This window comes from Herpailurus yagouaroundi, unplaced genomic scaffold (assembly GCF_014898765.1).
Source record: "Herpailurus yagouaroundi ecotype Mexico unplaced genomic scaffold, PumYag 251, whole genome shotgun sequence".
Lineage (NCBI taxonomy): Eukaryota > Metazoa > Chordata > Mammalia > Carnivora > Felidae > Herpailurus > Herpailurus yagouaroundi.
Window position 1 is genome coordinate 345197 of NW_024412468.1, and position 21195 is coordinate 366391.

At 39.1% G+C, this 21195-nt stretch overlaps 1 long non-coding RNA gene across 1 annotated transcript in view; it reads right to left on the bottom strand.

Moving 5' to 3' along the window:
- Positions 1-7071: 7071 nt before the first annotated feature.
- LOC121020794 (uncharacterized) overlaps positions 7072-21195 on the bottom strand; it is a 29079-nt gene continuing 14955 nt past the window's right edge. Inside the window, exons 3-4 of the long non-coding RNA XR_005786288.1 lie at positions 8713-8840; positions 7072-7624 (exon numbers count right to left, since the gene is read on the bottom strand). This is a non-coding gene — a long non-coding RNA (uncharacterized LOC121020794). The remainder of the gene's footprint in view (positions 7625-8712; positions 8841-21195) is intronic.

The following is a 21195-nucleotide window of genomic DNA, read 5'->3' on the forward strand; positions in this document are numbered from 1 at the left end:
CCAGGTTCTGTAAATAAGGATGTATTAAGAACGTATGGGGGCGCCTGGGTGGCGCAGTCGGTTAAGCGTCCGATTTCAGCCAGGTCACGATCTCGCGGTCCGTGAGTTCGAGCCCCGCGTCGGGCTCTGGGCTGATGGCGCAGAGCCTGGAGCCTGTTTCCGATTCTGTGTCTCCCTCTCTCTCTGCCCCTCCCCCGTTCATGCTCTGTCTCTCTCTGTCTCAAAAATAAATAAAACGTTAAAAAAAAAAAAAAAAAAAAGAACGTATGGAGCTCCTTTACAGGTAGTTATTTTCCTATCGCTGGAAGTATTCAAATACAGCCTGGACCTCAATTTTCTACATATGCTAAGTGTATGCTAAAGTTAATGGATGCCAACTGTGGTAAATTAAAGAAACACTAAAAAAACAAACAAAACGCTAAAATCCTTTAAGAAAAAGTACAAAATTTAAAAATCATTTTCATGGATCCAAAATTTACAGTTGATAAAATTCTAATATCTACTCCTAATGTATGTTTAAAATAAAAAACTTTGTACACTAAGAGTAACAGACACATCATTACCATGGTGAAGAATACCTATTTCAGATAAAACCAACAGGAAGATATACTAGAGATGCTCCCATCAACATAAGGAATAAGATAAAGATCTGACTGTACATTACTGTTACTCATTAACTAGGAACTTCTACAATATGATAAATATAATGTGATAAATAAATAAGATAAAAGGTTTTAAGACGAATATAAACCTATTAGTTGACAGATGATGTAATTGTTAAAAAAATTAAGATTTTTAACTGAAAACTATTAAAACTGAGAAATAAGAAATGTGTTTGGAACAATGTTAGAGAATAAAGGAAAACAAAAAATTCAGTGGTTTTCCTAATGCTAGCAATAGCCAGTGAAAACATAGTAAAGGCTACAAAATATAAAATAAATAGAAATAAATTTAACCAAGAATTACAAAACCTATGTAAAGAAAATTGTAAAGCTTTAAAAAAACATGAGTCAAAGTGTACATAAATTATACATTTTACTGATACTTGGATGAGACTGGAATTAAGTTTGTAGATGACTTTAGGATGTAGTATTTTCAGTATTTCCCTTCTGTGGATGGGTTTTCTCTCATTTATTTTTTCTAAGAATAAATGTGACAAAAGCAAGTAAATTCATTTTTAAAAAGCAATGAAAGGAACTTGCTGTATAAAACATTAAATGATTTAGTAAAGCCACAATAAATAGCTTGGTATTCACGAAATAGAAACATTAAAAGACTAGAATAGAAAGTTCAGTCAAAGACTTCAGGATACAAAAGATTTTATAGTATGATGTAGAACCTATCTTAACTCACTGGGGGAAATGAATCCATATTGAATTAAAGAAATTTCTGTCTCCATCTCTGCCGTAAAAGAAATGGGATCCAGGGGTGCCTGGGAGACTCACTTGTTGAGCGTCCAAGTCTTGATCTCGGGTCAGGTCATGATCTCGCAGTTGATGATTTCAAGCCCCACGTCAGACTCTGTGCTAACAGCGCAGAGCCTGCTTGGGATTCTCTCTCTCCCCGCCTCTCTCTGCTCCTCCCCTGCTCGTGCTTGCTCTCTCTGTAAGTAAATAAATAGAATTTTAAAAAAGAATATAAATAATGGGATGCATTAAATTTTAAAAACCGTAAAACCTCTAGATTCAGGTGAACTTCTTTTTTAATGTTTAATCTTCAGGTGGAGAATGCCATTCTAAGGATTCACCAAAAGAACTGACTAATAAAATCAAAGATTTACATCTGGGTGTATTAAATGTAATATATATAATGAGAATTGTGCTAAGGCCACCCACCCAAACCACTGTGTCCCTGGAGGGCGTGCAAAGAGGACGGGATTGAAAGTCCCAGCATTACTGTGGCTCATGGGTCCTTTGGCAGAACTCGCGTCTCAAAATTCAGAAAACGTCTTCCCATTTGATTCCGATCAGCTTCACGGGCCAGTAATCACACACATGTTTTTGGGGGCTGCGTTTCTTATTTCGGCCACATTTCATTCCATTGTCTCCTGCCCCCTTCCTTCCTCGCTCTCCTCCCAAGAGCAGAGCCCTGCAGTCCTCAGGCTTCGGTTGAGGAGCCCCTCACCCCTCACTCCTGCCCCCCCTAAATCCATCAGGGATGTACACACCTGGGATTTGACCCGTGATTGTATACGACACAGTTAGACATCTCTGTGGGTTCAGTAATGTCACAACGTCACGGTTCCCTGTTTGGGAATGAGAAGCAGCAGCCTCTTCACTGCCGAGGAATCTCTAAACCGGAGGACTGTGGGCTCTCGTCACATCTGCAGACTTTCTGATACTCTTCACAGCTCAGCCTCTTCCCTTGTGGGACTGGGACACAGCCAATGGCAGCCAGCACTTGCTAGGGACGTTTGTATTTGTAAGCCCTCCTTAGAGTGAACACCTCGTCTTTAACAAAATTATGTGTTATGTATACCGATACAATTTCACATACCATTGGTGGGACATTGTCAAAAATCACAAGTAGATTTTTTTTTGAGAAGTAGGGAAGTTTATTGTGACAGGATTTGGTTTTGCTGTGATAGGTATGGTTTGATTTCTCATCTCTTTTAAAGTTTTAATTTTTAAATAATTTCAAATGAAAAGTTATAGAAAAGTTTCTAAAAAGTGGAAAGAACTCACATTTATCTTTTACCTATATTCACCAATTATTACATTTTTATTTATCTTCCAGATTTGGTACATCATCATTGCTCTACAATCCCATTACATTTTTTCTCATCCACTGGATAGGAAATTGAAGATTTCATACCCCTATACCCCAAAATATCTCAATGTGAATTTCCTAAGAACAAGGATATTCAGATACAGCTATCATGACCAGAAATTTTAATATTATATCATTCCCTTGTCAATCTTCTGATCTTAATCTGATTTTGCAAATTATTCTGAGAATGTCCTTTTTGGCAGTTTTGTTTGGTCCAGGATCCAGGGCAGGCACACACACTGCACTTATGTGGCACGTCTGTTTAGTCTCCTTTGATCTGGGACAGTTTCTCAGCTTGTCTTCTCCATGGCATTGGCATTTCGAAGGCATAGGTCATTTATTTCTGTGGAATGTCCCTTAGTTTGGGTTTGTCTGGCATTTCTTCATCATTAGATTGAAGTACTACTTACCGGCTAGGAATACCACACACACACACACACACACACACACACACACACACACACACACGGTGCCTCAGTGTACTTGGATAAAATTTGGGAGATTATGTGTTCAAATACCTTTTTCTGAGCCATCCTCCCCTCTCCTTCCTTGACTCCAGATGCAGATAAGTTATTCTACTCAATATCGTCCCAGCGATTCCTAAAGCTCTGCTTATTTTCTTTCGGTCTTGTTTCTTCTTCTTCAGATTAGATATTCTCTATTCTTTTCCTCTGTCATCTGAATTCCTCTGTGAAAGCCATGCAGCGACTCTCAAATTTCAGATGCTGTATCACCCCCAGCGCAAGTCTACCAACATCTCCCCTCACTCCGTGTGGAGCTGGAGCGGCCCCTTTGAAACCCTGGCTTGCTCACCCCAACATCTGGACCATTACTGCTAATAAGTAATGGTTTACATGATAATTAATTTTGGATTGTATCCTGGGAAAACTCTGGAATATTATGTTTTGCAGACTAGAAAAGTCTGATATTTTTTGCCTCGAAAGCAATTTATTTGACTGAAATTAAATTGCAGGCTGTTTCTCCTGTTTGGCAGTTCAAATCTCAGTTTGGTTCTTCTACATTTACTTAACCCTTTGTGTCTGGTCCTTATGTGCACAGCACAGGGTCAGCAAAGACTTGGTCAGAGTTTACTCACAGAACTTGGGAATCACCCCACCCTGGCTCCCCGTTCAGGAATCTCCCTCCACTTCCCAGCTGCTGAAACTGCCCTGAATTCTGGGCTCTGTTGCACAGGCTGTGAGCACTCTAGATGCCGGGGTTTACCCCCCGTCCTTGGTGGCTGCTTGGCCTGTCCCCAAATAAAAGCTATAAAAGGGAAAAACTTATTCCATGTGGGCCTCTTCTTCCAAGTTTTCTCTCAAGAAATCCTGACTAAATTATTCATTCACCCTCAGTGCCTTTGTGTGTTTTTTGTATCTTGTCTAGAGTTAATTGTTGTTACAGAACGAAAAAAAAATGTTTTTAATGTTTGTTTATTTTTGAGAGAGAGACAGAGACAGAGACAGAGACAGAGACAGTGCGCGAGCAGGAGAGGGGCAGAGAGAGAGAGAGAGAGGGAGACACAAAATCCGAAGCAGGCTCCCGGCTCTGAACTGTCAGTGCAGAGCCCAACGAGGGGCTGCCCCTCGAACTCACAAACCACAAGATCATGACCTGAACCAAAGTCAGACGTGCACCCAACTGAGCCACCCAGGCGCCCTGAGGCTTACAGAAATTTAATTTGTGATATAGAAGTAGGCACATCGTAGTTGAACTGCTAAAAACCAAAGACAGATGATCCTGAAGGAAGCCAGTGGAAAATAACCCATTTTTCATAGGGAAACAGCAGTTCAATTAACCCATGATTCCTCCCTCGAGGGCCAGAAGACAGTGGTGCCGCTTTTTAAAATCTTATCAAATCTGGATTTTGAGTCATAGTTGGATTGCGTGGGCACAGGGAAAGTTAACCCGTCTTAGCTTGTGTATAATTTGATCTTTATATCTGTGTATCTGCTCCGTTTTAGAGTTTGTGCTGTCGTAAGGGGTGACAGACGGATTCACTCCTCTCTTCTTCCACATGGCTATCCACTCACCCCAGCAGCATTTGTTAAAAACGTCGCCCCTGTCCCAGGGATTTTAGATACGACCTTTCTTAGCTTTCCCCTTCTCTATTTCCCTAGCTTTTCCTGTATGCTTATTTTTCCACATGAACTTTGGTATCAGTTTTTCTAACTCCAAAAAAAAAAAAAAAAATCCAAACAAACAAAAAATAACACTTTCTGGCATTTTTATTGAGTTCACATTAAACTTATAAATTAATTCAAGCAAACCTGACATATTTGTGATTCAGAGTTATCATATCCAAATACAAGGGATGTCTTTTTTATTTGCTCAGGTCTACTTATGTTTTGCAGAATTGTTCTAAAGTTACTTTCCTTCTTGTGAAGAACATTCCTAGGTTTAAAAATTTTTATCCCCCTATTTTAGATATGGTTAATGTTCCATTATATTATCTAAACAGTTATTTTGTTGACAAGAAATCCATTAATTTCTGTGTTCATTTTACATCTGGATACCTTCCTGAACTCGTTTATTGTTTTAGTTTATCAGACATGATTTAGAATTTTCTAACAATACCATTATATCATTTGAACTAGAGATAGCTTTTCTATTTTTTTTTCAAATTCCTATGACTCTAGCTATTTCCTGTTGCCTAATCCCATTGGTTAATGAGACCAGTGCACTTTAAAATAGTAGACTAAATATATGCAGGTATTTAACTACATACAAGTGGAGGGGGGAACACCTGGGTGGCTCAGTCAGTTAAGTGGTTAAGCATCTGACTTCGGCTCAGGTCATGATCTCACAGTTCATAGGTTCAAGCCCCACGTCAGGCTCTGTGCTGACAGCTCAGAGCCTAAAGCCTGTTTCAGATTCTGTCTCTCTTTCTCTCTTTCTCTCTGCCCCTCCCCCATGCTCTCTGTCTCTCTCTCTCTCTCTGTCTCTCAAAAATAAACATTAAAAAAAAACAAGTGTGTTAAAAAAAAACAAGCGTGTGAAGTGTGTGTGTGTATGTGTGTGTAAGAAAATATCCATCAATTCCTGTTTTCTGGAAGTTTTCAATTTTTTTTCAAAAAGGCTTTCTAAGCAACTATGGAGATAATTATATGATTTTTCTTCTTAGATTTATTAATATGGTCCATTATATGAATGGATATCTTACTATTGGACCATTTTGCAGTACCAGAATAAATCCCAATTGATCATTATATATTACTTCCTAAATATGGTGTATGATTTTGCTCTCTAGTATTTTATTTAGGATTTGCACCAATGTTCACAAGAGATACTGATCTATGACATTCTTTTTGTGCTCTTAAAGTAGATGTTTTGAAAAGCATTCAGCATCAACAAAGGGAATGTTGTGAGATATTTTTGGTGCCAAAAGAAATTATGTTACTTTATACAAAGCAGATATTGGTTAACAAATAAATTAGGTGTCTGGTGATTAGGAAGTTATATTTCAAACATTTTGTACCCTAACATGTTAGTTTATAAAGACTACAGATACTTATGAATAAGTTCTTTACTGTGTTTTAGTAACATTTTAGGAAATTGGTTGAGGGTTTGGCATTAACATGAATGCATTAGAGGGGTTTTTCCACATAATAATACATAGGGTCCTTATTAGTGTTTTTGCATAAATGTCATTTTTCCATGGACATATGACTGATGTAATTTCTCGTATAACAATTCTCAATAATAAGACCTCAAAATGCATAAAACAAAAAGTAACAGATCTACAAACAGAAATCCACCATCTCAGAGATTTTAACATGTCTCTTTTCATATGTGATACGGGAAATCTTTTTTACTGAAAGATATAAAAGATATGAATAGATTGGCAAACTTGACCTAGTAATCAAACATAACAACACATTATAGATGGACAAGCAAACTGAGCCAGACTGTGTCGGTAGCCTGTTTGTGAATGAAATGTGATGTAAGAATGGCGTTCACATTTTAAAAGAGTTGTGAAAAAATGAAATTAAGGACAAATGTGTGACAAAGACCAGATGTGGTCCACAAAGTCTAGACTATGTGTTATTTGGTTATTCATAAAAAAGTTTGTGCTAGACAAGCTACAGAGGACACTCCTTATAAATACACCTGGAATATTAAAATAGCAAAGAGAAACTCATAATGAAAATTAGAGGGGTGCCTGGCTGGCTCAGTTGGTTGCACATCTGACCCTTGATTTTGACTCAGGTCATGATCTCACAGTTTGTGAGTTCAAGCCCCGTGTGGGGCTCTGCACTGACAGCATGGATCCTGCTTGGGAGTCTCTCTCCCTCTCTCTGCCGTTCCCCCCACCTCAAAAATAAATTTAAAACTGGAAATTAGAATAGGGTTTTTAATAAATGATAAAAATGCTGCTGTATCTACTTGTAATATGTTCACCAAACCCAGTTTCATTTTCCTCTTTCTGAGCACGTAAGAAAACATTTGTGAGTTATGTTGGAGCCACGTAACTAGCTATGAGGAATTCTGAACATTTTTGCACACTAATTGACACTCTTCCAACTGATAGATGATATCTATGTCCCCTTGCCTTGAATTGGGATCAACTCTAACAACTCACTCTTGGCCATTAAAATGACACCTAAGCTCTAAGGCAAGATACAAGAGGCCTCACTGTGTCCATTTAGTTCTCCTGGGTCACATGTATTTGAAGTCAGTCGGTTAGAAGTCCATATACCTCGAGGCCTCCATGCTGGGGAGAATGGACCACGGGGAAGGGCTCCCTGGAGGTATTCTGGTGAAAAGTCCCAGTGCCAGCCATATGTGTGAAGATATTCCCGATTTCAGCCCTTAGCCTTGAAGTGACTCCCAGCCAGCGAGTCTTACGGAATACCTGATGCACAAAATTAGTGAATGGAATAAAATGGTTATTTCATGCTACTAACTTTTGGGGTGCTTAGTTACACAGCAATAGTAGCCTGAACACTAACCAATGGAATAGAGGTGGGAACTATATATACCACCTGTAGACCTAGCCACAAATCCCTCCTACTATTAAGTCTCTTCTACAGTGGCTCTGTCCATGATGCTTGGTGTCACTGTAAGACGGAAGGAGCCTGGTTCCTTGAGTGGAGCTGGGTCAGTGAAACCCACCATACACTCACACATGAGTGAAAAAAAACTCTTCACTGTGCTGATACCAGATTAATAGCCCATCCTATCATACAAACACAAATACGTTCTGCAATTTGAGGGATGAAACTAAAGCAGAATTTATGGAACTTATCTCTAAATCCAAAAGTTGTAATGAGCAGAGTGGTGAAAATTAGTGACCTAAGGCATCCATTTCAAGATGTAATAAAAACAAAAGCAAAGTAAACCCAAAGAATGTAGAAGAAAAGAAATAATGACAACAGAAAACAAAGGAATAAAATTCAATTATGAAAAATATAAAATTAAAAAAATCCAGTTTTTCTAAATTAATGAAATTGGTAAACCTAATGTAAGACTTACAAAGAAGAGAAAAGGCAAAAGGAAGCAATTTCTAGAATTGCAAATGGAGATATCACTGCACATCTTGATGCAGCATCAGGATGGTTTGAGGACCCAAGGAGGTGGGGTCCTGCAGGACCAGCCAAGACGGTGACTGGCTGCATGCAGGACGGAAATCAGACATGAGCCAGCAGGAGGTGAGAGCTGTGTTTGTCGAAGACACAGAAGAGAGCAGGTATAGGCGGACCATCAAGGGGACACAGAAAGGAAAGGAGCATGAGTCTCATCTTCGCTCAGGATCTGGGACTTTTACTGATGACAGTCTGGCGCACATGTCCTCTCAGGCATCCGGGACCCGGTCAGAACGAGGACAAGGTCCAGGTATCCATCCTAAGTCACTTACTACCTGAAGCCGGGGGTCTTGTGTTGAGTTGTCTAGCTCTGGCGGTCTGGAATATGCATGCGATGGCTTTGTCTGGTCATTCTCACCTGGTCTTTCTTTAGATGTGCCGTCTTCTACAGAATCATTAACTCCTTGTCCCTCACAAGGAGAACATGCACTGTTAGCATTCGAGGCATGTGTAGAGTGGCGGTACAGGTCCTGGCAAAAATAGAACCTGGAGAAGGAGCAAGAAAAAACAAACTAACAAACCTTTGTCTTTCAGGGGGTCCCTTTGGTTCTCCTGTGTCAACCTTACAGATATTAAGAATCATGGGAAAATATTATAAACAAGGTTCTGCCTGTGTGAAAGCTGAAAAAATTCCGAGAAAAGGGCATCTTATCAAAACTAACACAAGAAGAAATAGGAACTCTTACCAGTCCTATTTTACAAAAAATTGAATCAGCATTTAAAACTGTCTGATAAAGAAAATGGTGCCAAATGACTCCACTGGAAAATTCTACTGAGCATATTGAGAAGCAATGAATCTAGTCTTAAACTAACTCATTCACAGAAAGTAAAAGAGGGTACGTTTTCCAATTATGTTTACAGGACCAACCTAGTCTTACTATCAGAACAACCTGGATAATGTAAGACAGAAAACTACAGGTCAGTCTCCTTCATTGCTGTGCACTCACAGATCTCCAGAAGTCCAGACACATGTGAGCGAGCCAAAAACACAAATACCTAAAAATCAGGTACATTGTGAGCAAACCTGACTTTATCCTATGAATAAAAGGGGGGTTAATATTTAAAAATCAAACAAGTTATTTACTGCATTAATAATTTCAAGGAGAAAACTCAAAAGATCACTTGTCTTATTTCCTGTGTTTGGTTTTTATTCTAAGTGAATAATTCTGGATGTGGGTAAAGATTTTCTAAGATCCGTGCAATTTTTCACCTGCTTCTCATCCGTTTGCCACGTGACTTTGCAGAGCCTCCCACTGAAGAGGTGGTTGATTTCCTCACCTTTTGACCCTGAGGAAGACTTCCTTTGGCCGGGGTGTTAGCAGATGTGATTCCCTCAGAGCTGCAAATGCTTCCCACTTCCTCTACTCCTCCCCTAACGTACCTGCTTCTGCCTCAGGGCCTTTGTCCTTCCTGCTCCCTCCCCCTTGAGAAGCCCTCCCTTGCAGATATCTGCACAGCCCACTTCTTGCCTTCATCCCCATCTCTGCTTGATTGTTATTTCATCAGGGAAGGCTTCCCTGAATAGTTAAAATAGTGCATCTGTGAAAGAGAAATTCAAGACATCTCTCTAACCTATTTCCCCAGTTTTCTTTACAGCATGGAATTGGCTGTCTTCCGGACTGGATTATGAGATCCATGAGTGCAGGGACTTTTTCTATCTTACCACTGAATCTTTAGTGCCTGGAATAGTGACCGGCATATGGTTTGTATTCGAGGGCTATCTGCCACCTCAAAAGCATGCCTTGAATCTTACGGATTCAACCACTTGAATATTTATCAATTTAGCAAAATATAATGCACTAGAACCTGGTATGTGTTGGGATAAGGCTGAGGAAGTAAGAAGTTACCAGAAGATAGAATAGTTACTTAAGATGTGATTGAGAGTTTTTAACCAGAAAGTCCTTAACCATGGAAAGTACACACTTGCCATTAATCTTTCCAGCTATCCCACACACAGAGAGAGAATCACAATCTGGATTTTCATAAAAAGCTATAGTAGGAATTAGAAAGAAGAGAAATGTTTTGGAGAATTTGAAGGAACAACTCAGAAAAAATAAGGAGTAAGAAATCTAAGCACGGATGAAGAATTAATGATCATCATAGTGTGCCAGAAAGAAAATGAAAGAGGCATCTTCACTCTAATGTATATTTGTGAAATAAAAAACACAGAACCATACGGACTCAAATGCACAATATAGAGTGATCTATAAAACCAGAAATTAAAGACAGGAAAAATGTGTAAAATTATTTAATTTTCTTTAGTTGGAACCAAAATATTGAGATGTTAAGAATGTGTTTGCATAATTGAATATGTTGTTTAGTAAGTAGGCAGATGATAAAGGATTGATGGTTTTAACATAACAATGGTGTGCATTAAAATACAATTGGAGACACAAATACTTTCAAGGAAGTGACTCAGTAAGTGCAGCAGTCTTGTTCAGACCCTGTAGATGTTTTCAGAGCCTTAATGGAATGACTAGATGTTTGAAGAGGGGGAAAAAAACTATGTGCAACCGAGTAAATAGCTTGCCTAAGTGAGCCTAAATTAGTCTGAGCTATTTTTAGTCTGTGATTCTGCCCTAGAAGGCCCCTGGGAATTGGAGGGAACTATGGAGAGAGAAAATTTGTTTTTTCCCAGCTGAATAATACCAAGATATTCCTGAAATACATTTGAAAAGGCTTTACATTCCAAAGATAACTCAGTTTCTGTCAGTCACAGAGAAAGTTTATTTTTATAACACATTTCCTCCAGTGGGTCCTCTCTTTTTGCTATAGGCAGTGGAAATAGGGAAGTCAACTCTAGGAGTTAATTTTAAGTCAGATCAAAAAAATGTTTGTTTTTTTTTCAGCTTGGGAAAAATTATTTTTAATTTTATCTGTCTGTATATCTCTGATTATCCCCTCAAATCCAAATCCAGACAGTTCACATTTTTTTTAATGTATTGAGACTCTCAGTTTCTGGTCCAACACATAAAAGTGTTGGAAGTTATCACTTCAGCCTAACAAGGAAAAAACTGAGAAAACTGAAACATCAATTATTCTTCTTAGATTCATACAGGCAGGGAGGTTATAGGGCAAACGTCCAGAGAATCACAAGTGGACAGGGCAGAAACCTCCCTGGGATCCAGTACTGAGATAGGAAAACAGGAACTGTAGTTAATAAATTGCTGGAGAATATGCTAACTAATTTGGATGTAAATTTTAAAAAAATAAAATAAAATTTATTAAAAATAAAATAAAATAATAAAATAAAATAAAACAAAACAAAACAAAACAAAATAAAATAAAATAAATTGCTGGAGACACAGTAGGGATAAATCTGGGGAATAAAAACTCCAGGGGACTCAATTACTGAGGTGGGGAGGGGGTGGGGGGGGCTTGTTTATGAATTTTACCTCCCGAAATTCCACCCAATTCTCACAGTGAATATCAGAGGAAAATCTCCCAGTGCTTTCTGCAGTGGGAGGGGAAAAAAGGACCATTTTAAAACACACAGAGCATTCTGTTCTTCTTCATAAGGTCTGCCCTCAGGAGAAACTAGTTAGCCAGAGTTAACCTGCCAGTGTTTTCCCAGACTGTAAGTGACCAGGCAGAAGGAAAATGCCCAGCTCTAGCTCCTGCTGCCCATTCCACTCCAGGGGGCAAAGGGCAGACTGAGAAACTGTGCCAGGTTCACAGCCTAGAGGTCAAGGCTCACCGAAAGACAGATCTAACCACAGGACTATAGAACGCTTCTCCCCGCCCCATATTACTGAAAGCCTATTTGTGACAGTTCCATTTACCTAGGACATGTCCAACGAACAGTTAAAAAAATTGCAAGATATGTTAAAAGACAAAAAACAAAACAAAAGTTTGAAGAGATGTAGCAAGCATCCGAACGAGACTCAGATATGGCACGGATCTGGGAATTATGAGACCAGGAATTTATGAGCTATGATTAATATAGTAAGGGCACTAATGGAGAAAGTACACAGAATACAAAAGCATATGGCAGTGTAAAAAGAGAGATGAAAACTCTAAGAAAGAATCAAAAAGAAATGCTAGGGATCAAAATCATGATGACAAAAATAAAGACTGGCTTTGGTGGGTTTGTCACTAACCTGGGAGCAGCTGGGGAAAGGACTTTCTGCTTGAGACTATCCCAACAGAAACCTCCAAAACAAAAAATCAAACTGGAAAAATCAGAACAGAATATCTAAGAATTATTCTGCAGTTCGGCATAATGGGAATACAAAAAGGAGAAGAAAGAGACAAAGGAAAAGAAGACCTTTAGAAATTAACGACACATAATTTCCCCACATTAATGTCAGATACCAAACCACTGATCCAGAAATCTCAGAGAACACCAAATGAGATAAATGCCTCCAGAACTACACCTAAGCATCTAATTTTCAAATTACAGAAAATTCAAGGTAAAAAATACTGAAAGAAGCCAGAGTGGGAAAAACACCTTGCCTGTGGAGGAGCAAAGATAAGAATTATATCTAGCTTCTCCAGTATCCTGCCAGCAAGAAGAGTAAAGTGAAATCTTGTGTTGAAAGTTAGCCAGTTAACCTGTCAAGTGTTTTCCCAAACCACCAACCTAGAATTTTGTACCCTGTGAAATTATCCTTCAAAAGTGAAGGAGAATAAAGAACTTCTCAAACAGAAACTGAGAATTGAGTGAATTTGTTGCTAGTAGACTTGCCTTGCAAGAAATGTTAAAAGAAGTGTTTTTAGGGAAATAGAAAATGATATACATAGGTCAGAAATTTGGATCTACAGAGAAAGGAAGATCATTAGAGAAAGAGTAAGTAAAGGTAAAATAAGAACTTTTATTTTTCTTATTCTTAATGGATCTGAGTGATAACAGTTTCTTTAAAATAATAACAGCAACAGTGTATTTGATCATGTACACTCATGTGTAGATATATGCTTATATACATAAACATGAGCAAATTGAGTGGCAGCAATGATACAGAGACAAGAGGGGGAAATTGGGATTATTTTGTTACTATGAAGTACTCACAACTACCCATGGTGTTGTGCACTTTAAAAGTGGACTTCGATTAACTATAAATGTGTGTTATAAGGTCTAGGGCAGCCACTAAAAAAAGGGTAAAAAATAAGTATAAGTCAGCAATAATATGTTGTGTAATTAACAATTTATGAAGAGGACACATATTAAGTGTTCTTCCAAAATTAAATACAATTAAAATTAAAGAAATAAAATTGATATGCTAAGAGAGGTGAGAAAATAGAATCATATAAATTGCTCAACAACCACAAAGGACAGAAAAACAGTGGGAGACAAAACAGGAGCAAAGAGCAAGGACAACAAACAAAAACAATAAAATCTGGATTTTGCATTGTCTACAGTTGAATATTAATCCAACTATAGACAAAATCACTTTGAACATCAGTGGTCTACACACATGAATTAAAAGAGACTGTCAGAGTGGATCAAAACCAAGATGCAGTTATGTCTTCTATAAGAAACCTACCTTGAATATAAAGACACATCTACATTAAAAGTAAAAGGATGGAGAAAGATGTATTACGCTAACACTAATCAAGGGAAAGCAGGACATGCTGATCTTTGACAGAGCAGATTTCAAAGTAAGGCAAATTACCAGGAACAAAGAACGGCATTACATGGGGTGCCTGGGTGGCTCAGTCGGTTAAGCCTTTGACTTAGGCTCACGTCATGATCTCACAGTTTGTGAGTTCGAGCCCCACATCGGGCTCTGCACTGACAGCTCAGAGCCTGGAGCCTGCTTCAGAGTCTATGTCTCCCTCTCTCTCTGCCCCTCCCCAGTATGCTCTCTGTCTCTCCCTCTCTCTCTCAAAAAAATAAATAAAAATCAATAAAGAATCTTTCAATAAAAAAAAAAATAAGGGCATTATATAATGATGAAGAAATCAATTCTCCAAGAACACATAACAATCCTCAACATAACACAAGAGCATTGGAGAACTTGAGGTAAAAACTTGATAGAACCACTAGAAAGAAGAGCTAAACCATGAGCACAGCTGGCGGGTCCAGCAGCCCTCTATCAAAAATGAACGGATTCAGCAGTAGCGTGATGGTGGAAGTCAGCAGTTGGATATAGTGGACATCTGCAGACGACCTCATGCATCAACAGCAGAACACACATCTTCCTCAGGCTCACGTGGAACACACCCAAGGAGAGACAACATATTGGGCCACAAAACACCTTAATTGCTCTAAAACTATTTACGTCTGCTCTCAGACCACAGTATAATTAAAATAGAAATCAGTAACAGAACAATGGCTAGAAATTCCCCAAATACTTGGAGGTTAAATAATATACTTATGCCACAATTTTGTATTATGCTAAAATAAACAAAATAGAGAGCCTAGAAATAGACGTGTACAGTTCCAGTTAACTGATCTCTGATGAAGGGGTGAAAAAATACAAAGGAGAAAAGAGAAGCTTGTCAACAAATGGTGCTGAACAACTAGACATTCCCATACCAAACAACAACAACAACAGCAAAAGAATTTATACACACACCTTTCACTCTTCATGAAAATGAACTCAAAATGGATCACAGACCTAAATGTAAAATGCAAATCATAAAACTTACAGAGAATCACATAGGGAAAAAACAGAAGGCCTCAGAGTTAGTGATTGCTTTGTAGATAATAACACCAAAGTCACAATCCATGAGAGAAACAATTGATAAGCTGGACTGAATGAAAATTAAAATTTTCAGCTCTAAAAAAGACATTATCAAGAGACTGAGAAGCCACAGACCGGGAGAAAACATCTGTAAAAGACATATCTGAGAAAATACACAATGAACTCTTAAAACTTACCAATAAGAAAATAATGAGTTGAGACCAGTTAAAAAATGAGTTGAGACCTTAGTAGACACTGTGACCTAGGAGATACACGGATGGAAAATGAGCACCTGAAAAGAAGCTCCACATCATGTGATCAAGGAAATGGAAATTATAAAAGAAGTACCACTACAACCACCACCGGAATGGCCACAAGAGAGAAAGAACACTGACGACATGGAACAAGGTACGTCTTGTTCACTGCTGAGTAAAAAGCAAAATGGCAGTTGCTTTGAAGACAGTTGTGGTTTTTTACGAAATGAAACATGCTCTTACCAAACGATCCAGCCTTCTCCTTGTTATTTACCCAAAGAAACTGGATGCTGACTTCCACACAAAAATCTGCACATGCATGTTTATAGTAGCTTTATTCATACTTGCTGAAATGTAGAAGCCACCAAGATGTCCTTTGGTAGGTGAATGAATCAATAAATCCAGATGATAGAATTTTATCATGAAAAGCCATGAAAAGACATGGAGGAAACTTAAATGCACATTGCTAAGTGAAGGAAGACAATCCGAAAAGGCTACAGACTGTGTGCTTTCGAACTATATGGTGCTCTGGAAAAGACAACACTATGGAGACAGTAAAAAGATCACTGGTTGCCAGTTGTTAGGGCGGAGGAAGGAATGGGCCGGCAGAATGGAGGATTTTTCGGGCAATGGAACTACTCTGAACAACACGATAATGGTGGATGCATGTCACTATACGTTTATCCAAACCCATAGAGCGTGCATCAAGAATGAACTTCCATGTGCACTATGGACGCTGGGTGACAATGATTTGTCAACGTAGGTTCACTGATTATAACAAATGTATCACTCTGGTGGGAGACGCTGCCAGTGGGGAGGCTATGCCTATGTGGGGCTATGGGCACATGGGAAATCGGTGTCAACACCTACCAGTTGTGCTGTGTACCTAAAACCATTCTAGAAGATAAAGCCTATTTTTAGAAAATATTTTGAGTTCCACTTGATGTCTAGCACTGTCAGAGATGCTGAGACACAGAGGTGAACCACATATATGGTACCAATTCTAAGAAGCTCAGGCTGTTTTTGTTTTGCTGGAAAAGCAAATGCACTGTGATGGCGTCTGTGATGGGTTAACAGAATGGCCTGGGGATGCCTGGGGCAGAGACTGCATCTTTCTCTAACATCAGCGGAGACATCATAGCATCAGGAGACTGGCCACTAGGAGTTAGGGCAGGTGGCAGGGGCGTCCCCAGACCTCTGGAGAGCTCAGTCTGATTGAAGCCAAGATTCGAAGCAGGAAGTGGAGAAAGAAGAGATGGCCTGACTTCCAGGGAAATTTAACTTCCCAGGGAAAAGTATATTCCTGAAAATTCCAGTCTCTTTGAATACTAAGCTCAGAATCTCTCCTGCTCACGTTCTTCTTCATATCCTCCTCCATGAAGCCTGATTCCATTTATTTTCTTTCCCTAAAAAGTTAGTAGTCTTTCAGAAACTAGGAGAATCAGTTTTCCACAAAATATTGACTTGTATTCTCAAGATCTTCCTGGCCCAGAAGCAAAGGAGGAAACATTTCCATGTGTTTATCTGTGTTTGTCAAGGACACTTGTAAGATACTCAGTGAGAGTGTGAGATAAAGCTACCCCTGGTTCCTAGACTATTATGCTGATATTCCTATATAATGTTTCCTTAGTGTAGGACAAACCCCTACAGGTGGCCATGTTCCCCACACCATTTAACAGAGTTTTTGCCTGGGGAGTGGACCTACTGATCACAGCAGCTGCTGTGATTGAGGTTGGGAATCACACTATGGAAATCTGGAGGAGAAATTCCTCTTGGAGACAAACATGAAGAAAGAAAACATTCTCACGGCTAAAAGGTAACCCCTGGGTAGCCTTAACTTCTGTTGTGTATTTCTCATGGGCCATAAAGATTATGAAGCACACAAGGTAAAAACTACCGTGGCCCCTTCCCACCAAACACACATACCACATCCCGATTCCCTTGTTAAGCTGGATGTTCCACCCCGTGTGAGGATGGTACAGTCCTGACATACATTCACTTCTATGCTGGTTCACCAGCCAATGCACAAGTGCCTCCCTAGAACCTTCCTCCTGAAAGTCTTCTCAAGAATTAGTTTCCTATAATATTCTTTCTTTATATTCCAGACTAAATATTTGTGTTTAAAAATATAAACAAACCACTAAAAATAAAAATCATAATCTACCGCCCCCCAAAAAATCAACATTTGATGTATATTCTTACAAAATTTTACCTTTCCATTTATACTTTTCTTTTACAAAAATGGCATAGTCTATAGATAGAGTTTGTATCCTTTTTGTTCACCTAACCACAAGTGGTAAATATCCCCACATGCGATTTAAATATTCTTTTAGAATAGCATATTTAATGGCTGGATAGTATTCTATTATATGGCTGTACTGTAATTGTTAAGAAGGATGTCTTATGGTTCCATTAATTTTGTATTGTATATTTGTAAGCCAGAACTTTTCAAAATATTTGAAAAGTGGCTGTCTCAGAGGGTTTGAATATTTGAATTTTGTCTCTATTTCTCCCTTTGCATTCAATAAAAATTTAGAAAGTTCCATCTAGGTATCAGGCACTCTGCTATGCCTAATGAGGACAAAAATTAATACATTTAATAAAGATTCTCATTAGAAGTTATGTAACTACTAAGAAATCTTAACCCTCTTTAATCTTTACTAGTGCAAGAAAAGTTCAGAGATGAACTTTGATGAATAACTATCCAAGTTGAATTTTAATGAGTGATTTGGAATTAGTCAGATGAAGAGTGACATGGGAGGTGTTTCAGGCAGAGAAAGCATCTGTTCAAATCCCCCCAAATCAGAGACAGTGTTATTGTCAGGGAGCTAGTCCCGCATCCCTAAGATATAAGACAGGGCAGGGACAGGAAAGATACGACTGCAGAAATATGAAAGATCAAGTCATGCCCAGAGGCTGAGTCATTATCCTCAAGTGGATGGTGAGTCTTTGGAAAGTTTTAAGCAGACAAGTGACAGAATTAGGTTTTAGAAATAGCACTCTGGTGGGGCGCCTGGGTGGCTCAATCAGATGATCGTCCAACTCTTGATTTCGGCGCAGGTCAAGATCTCACAGTTTGTGAGTCTGAGCCCCGCATCAGGCTCTGCCCTGACCGCACAGAGCCTGCTTGGGACTTTTCTCTCTCCCTCTCTCTCTCTCTGCCCCTCCCCGGCTCGTATATACTCTCTCTCTCTCAAAATAAATAAACATAAAAAAACTTATATTAGAAATAGCACTCTAGTATCAATACAGGAAATGGACCAGAAGGAAACAAAGCCTGAAAACATGAGGATGTATAGGAATACTGACTCATGTGTTCCTTTTTCTTAACTAGAAATATGACCTTTTATTTTTTTAATATAACTTCTTGTCAAGTTGGCTAACATACAGTGTATACAGTGTGCTCTTTGGTTTTGGGGGTAGATTCCCGTGATTTACGTATTCTGATTCAATCATCTGAAATAATGCTGCTTTTTGATATACCACTGGATACTGTCTTCCAAGTCCAATTGGCGCTGACCAATTCACTCCACTCACTCTGGATATGATCTCTTCATCAGTTAGAAACCACTCAGGTGCGCTAATGCCTGCCCACATCTTTGCATTCACTCAGTGCTGTCCTGATGTTAAGGGTCACTGATCTACCAGTAATCCTACCAAAAAGGAAGAATGCACAGTATATAAAAATATTAACAGAATCTACTCAGGAATAATAAATTTACTTTCTCCCAATTTCTCCTCCCATGTTACTTTAATGGAACCAGAAAACTTCTCTGGAAGGTCAGGTCTGCCTGAAGTTTCAAGTAGAAATTGAGTAAACCCCAAATATTGTGAGACATTTAGGTCTCTGACCACCTGTCTGTTTTCTCACCATTACAATAAGGAAATAAATCTCACAAGTTATTAACTATAGGTCTTTTCCATCAGAAGGAACTTAAATGGAGCCTTAGAAGATGATCATCCAAGTTTTTACTACAAAAGGTGGTACGAACTTCTCTGTTCTCCACCTTCTTTGACTTACCGCCTTGCTAAATGGGGCTCCATTGACTGCTGTAGATGGAAGATAAATATTACTTGTCATAAATTAAGCTTATTTGATAAAGCTGTGGCTGAAGTTCAAGTATTATTACTTTCCTCTGAAAATGTTTTTTCTAAATTCTCACTGCCACACTGGTGAAACTTTGTATATTCTTAAGCAAATCTGAGGCTGGATTGCAAAGGAATTTGTTAGTCCAGAGGAGGCCATTACACATACCAAAATCTCTCTTTGCCTCTCTAATATCTGGTCACTTGAAATACATTTTTCCTTTTTGAACTTAATGAAATTCCATCTTTTCTGCATGCAGTCAATAACAATTGCTTATTATAGAAATGCACTGCTGAGTTGTCAGTTACATATTGCATTAGGTACTATTGAGAGACCTTTTAAAACCATACATTGGTCTTGTTATTCTTTGGGAAAATAAAATCCAAATCCTTATTGTGGCTCAAAACCTTACATTACCTCCTCTACCTTTTTTTTACTCCTTCAACCTCACTCTGTAACATTCCCCTAGGTTTGCAGACTTTCCTACCGGACACAGTTATGCAGGTCTTCAATGGCCCTCAATCCCTGATGCACAGCATTGTCTCTTTCACCCTGGATTTATTGCAGGATACCAGGAATGCAGTAGCTCGGGGAATTGCCCATCTGTCAGAGAGTCATTATGGGCCTGGCATTCTCCGAACTGAGCAACAAAGTTCTAGTGACCCAGCTACCTTTTCCTAGGATCTATTCTTAGCACAGAACGAAGTTGATAGTGACAGGAGATTTCATATTGTATTATGGCAACGTGGTATAGATTTCCTTTGACTTGGTCCAGTAGCCAGGGAGACAGATCTCAATTGCTTGATTTTTTATGCATAAAAGAACTACTTGGTACCATTTTTCCTCTGAAAGAGATGGTGTAACCCGAAGGATTTGGGCACTCATGGTCTGGTCAGCATTTATGGTTTAGCAGTAAGACCACTGGGTTAGGGCAGAGGAGACCTGAGTTCTTGTCCTGACTTTGTCACCATCCATACACACACTTGGCACATTGAAGACCATAAAAATACTTAGGAATAAATGAATGTGTTCTGTGTTTGACTAAGTCTCTTTCATCTTTCTGGGCCTTTTTTCTCTCCACAAAAATAATGAAAATGTTGGATTATTTCATTTCTAAGACCCCTGTAACTCTAAAGCAGCGTGACCTAAGCTAAGAATGTTTTCCAGAGCTCATTACTACCCTTCACACTAAACCCCTTTGAGCAAGATGAAATTGATAGTTAAACTAATACTTTTAAAAGTATTTTTAAAAACTTTACTTCCTATTACATGGGCACTATAAGAATGGTCTGAGCCACTGGACAACAGCTTCAAGTTTCCCTGTGGCTAATGTAGAACTCTCTCAGAAACTTTCTATTACATTTCTATTTTGTAGTCCTCTAGCTTAGGTTTTTCTTATTCACTCGCTTCACAACTAAATGTCGGCGTGATAATCCACGCTCTGATTCAAGATGGAAAAGATTTCAGGGTGTCCCTGACTGGCTCACAGGGATGGGTGTTGGTGAGGTCGCTCCTACCAGTGACAGACCACAGGTGCCAGAGAAGCTGCAGTAGTGCCCTCAGGCCACCAGGGGGAGCCCCCCAGGACAGCTCTGAGCACATCACAAATGTTTCCCAGTCCCATCCTGCTTCCTGCATCACCCTTGGCTTCGTGGGGCAGCCTCTCCCTCACTTGCTCAGATGCAGTGCTCTAAGCTGCTCACAGCTCTGCGTTACCCCACTGGTTGTGGTCCCTCACTTCCATGCCCCCTGGTTTGACCCAGGATCAAATCTGTTGTTCATCCAAAGGACCCAGAGCTCCAGGAACATGAAGGGCTTGGCATGAACCATCTCAGCTTGCTCTCCATCTGATCTAAGTGATTATCTCTCTTGGC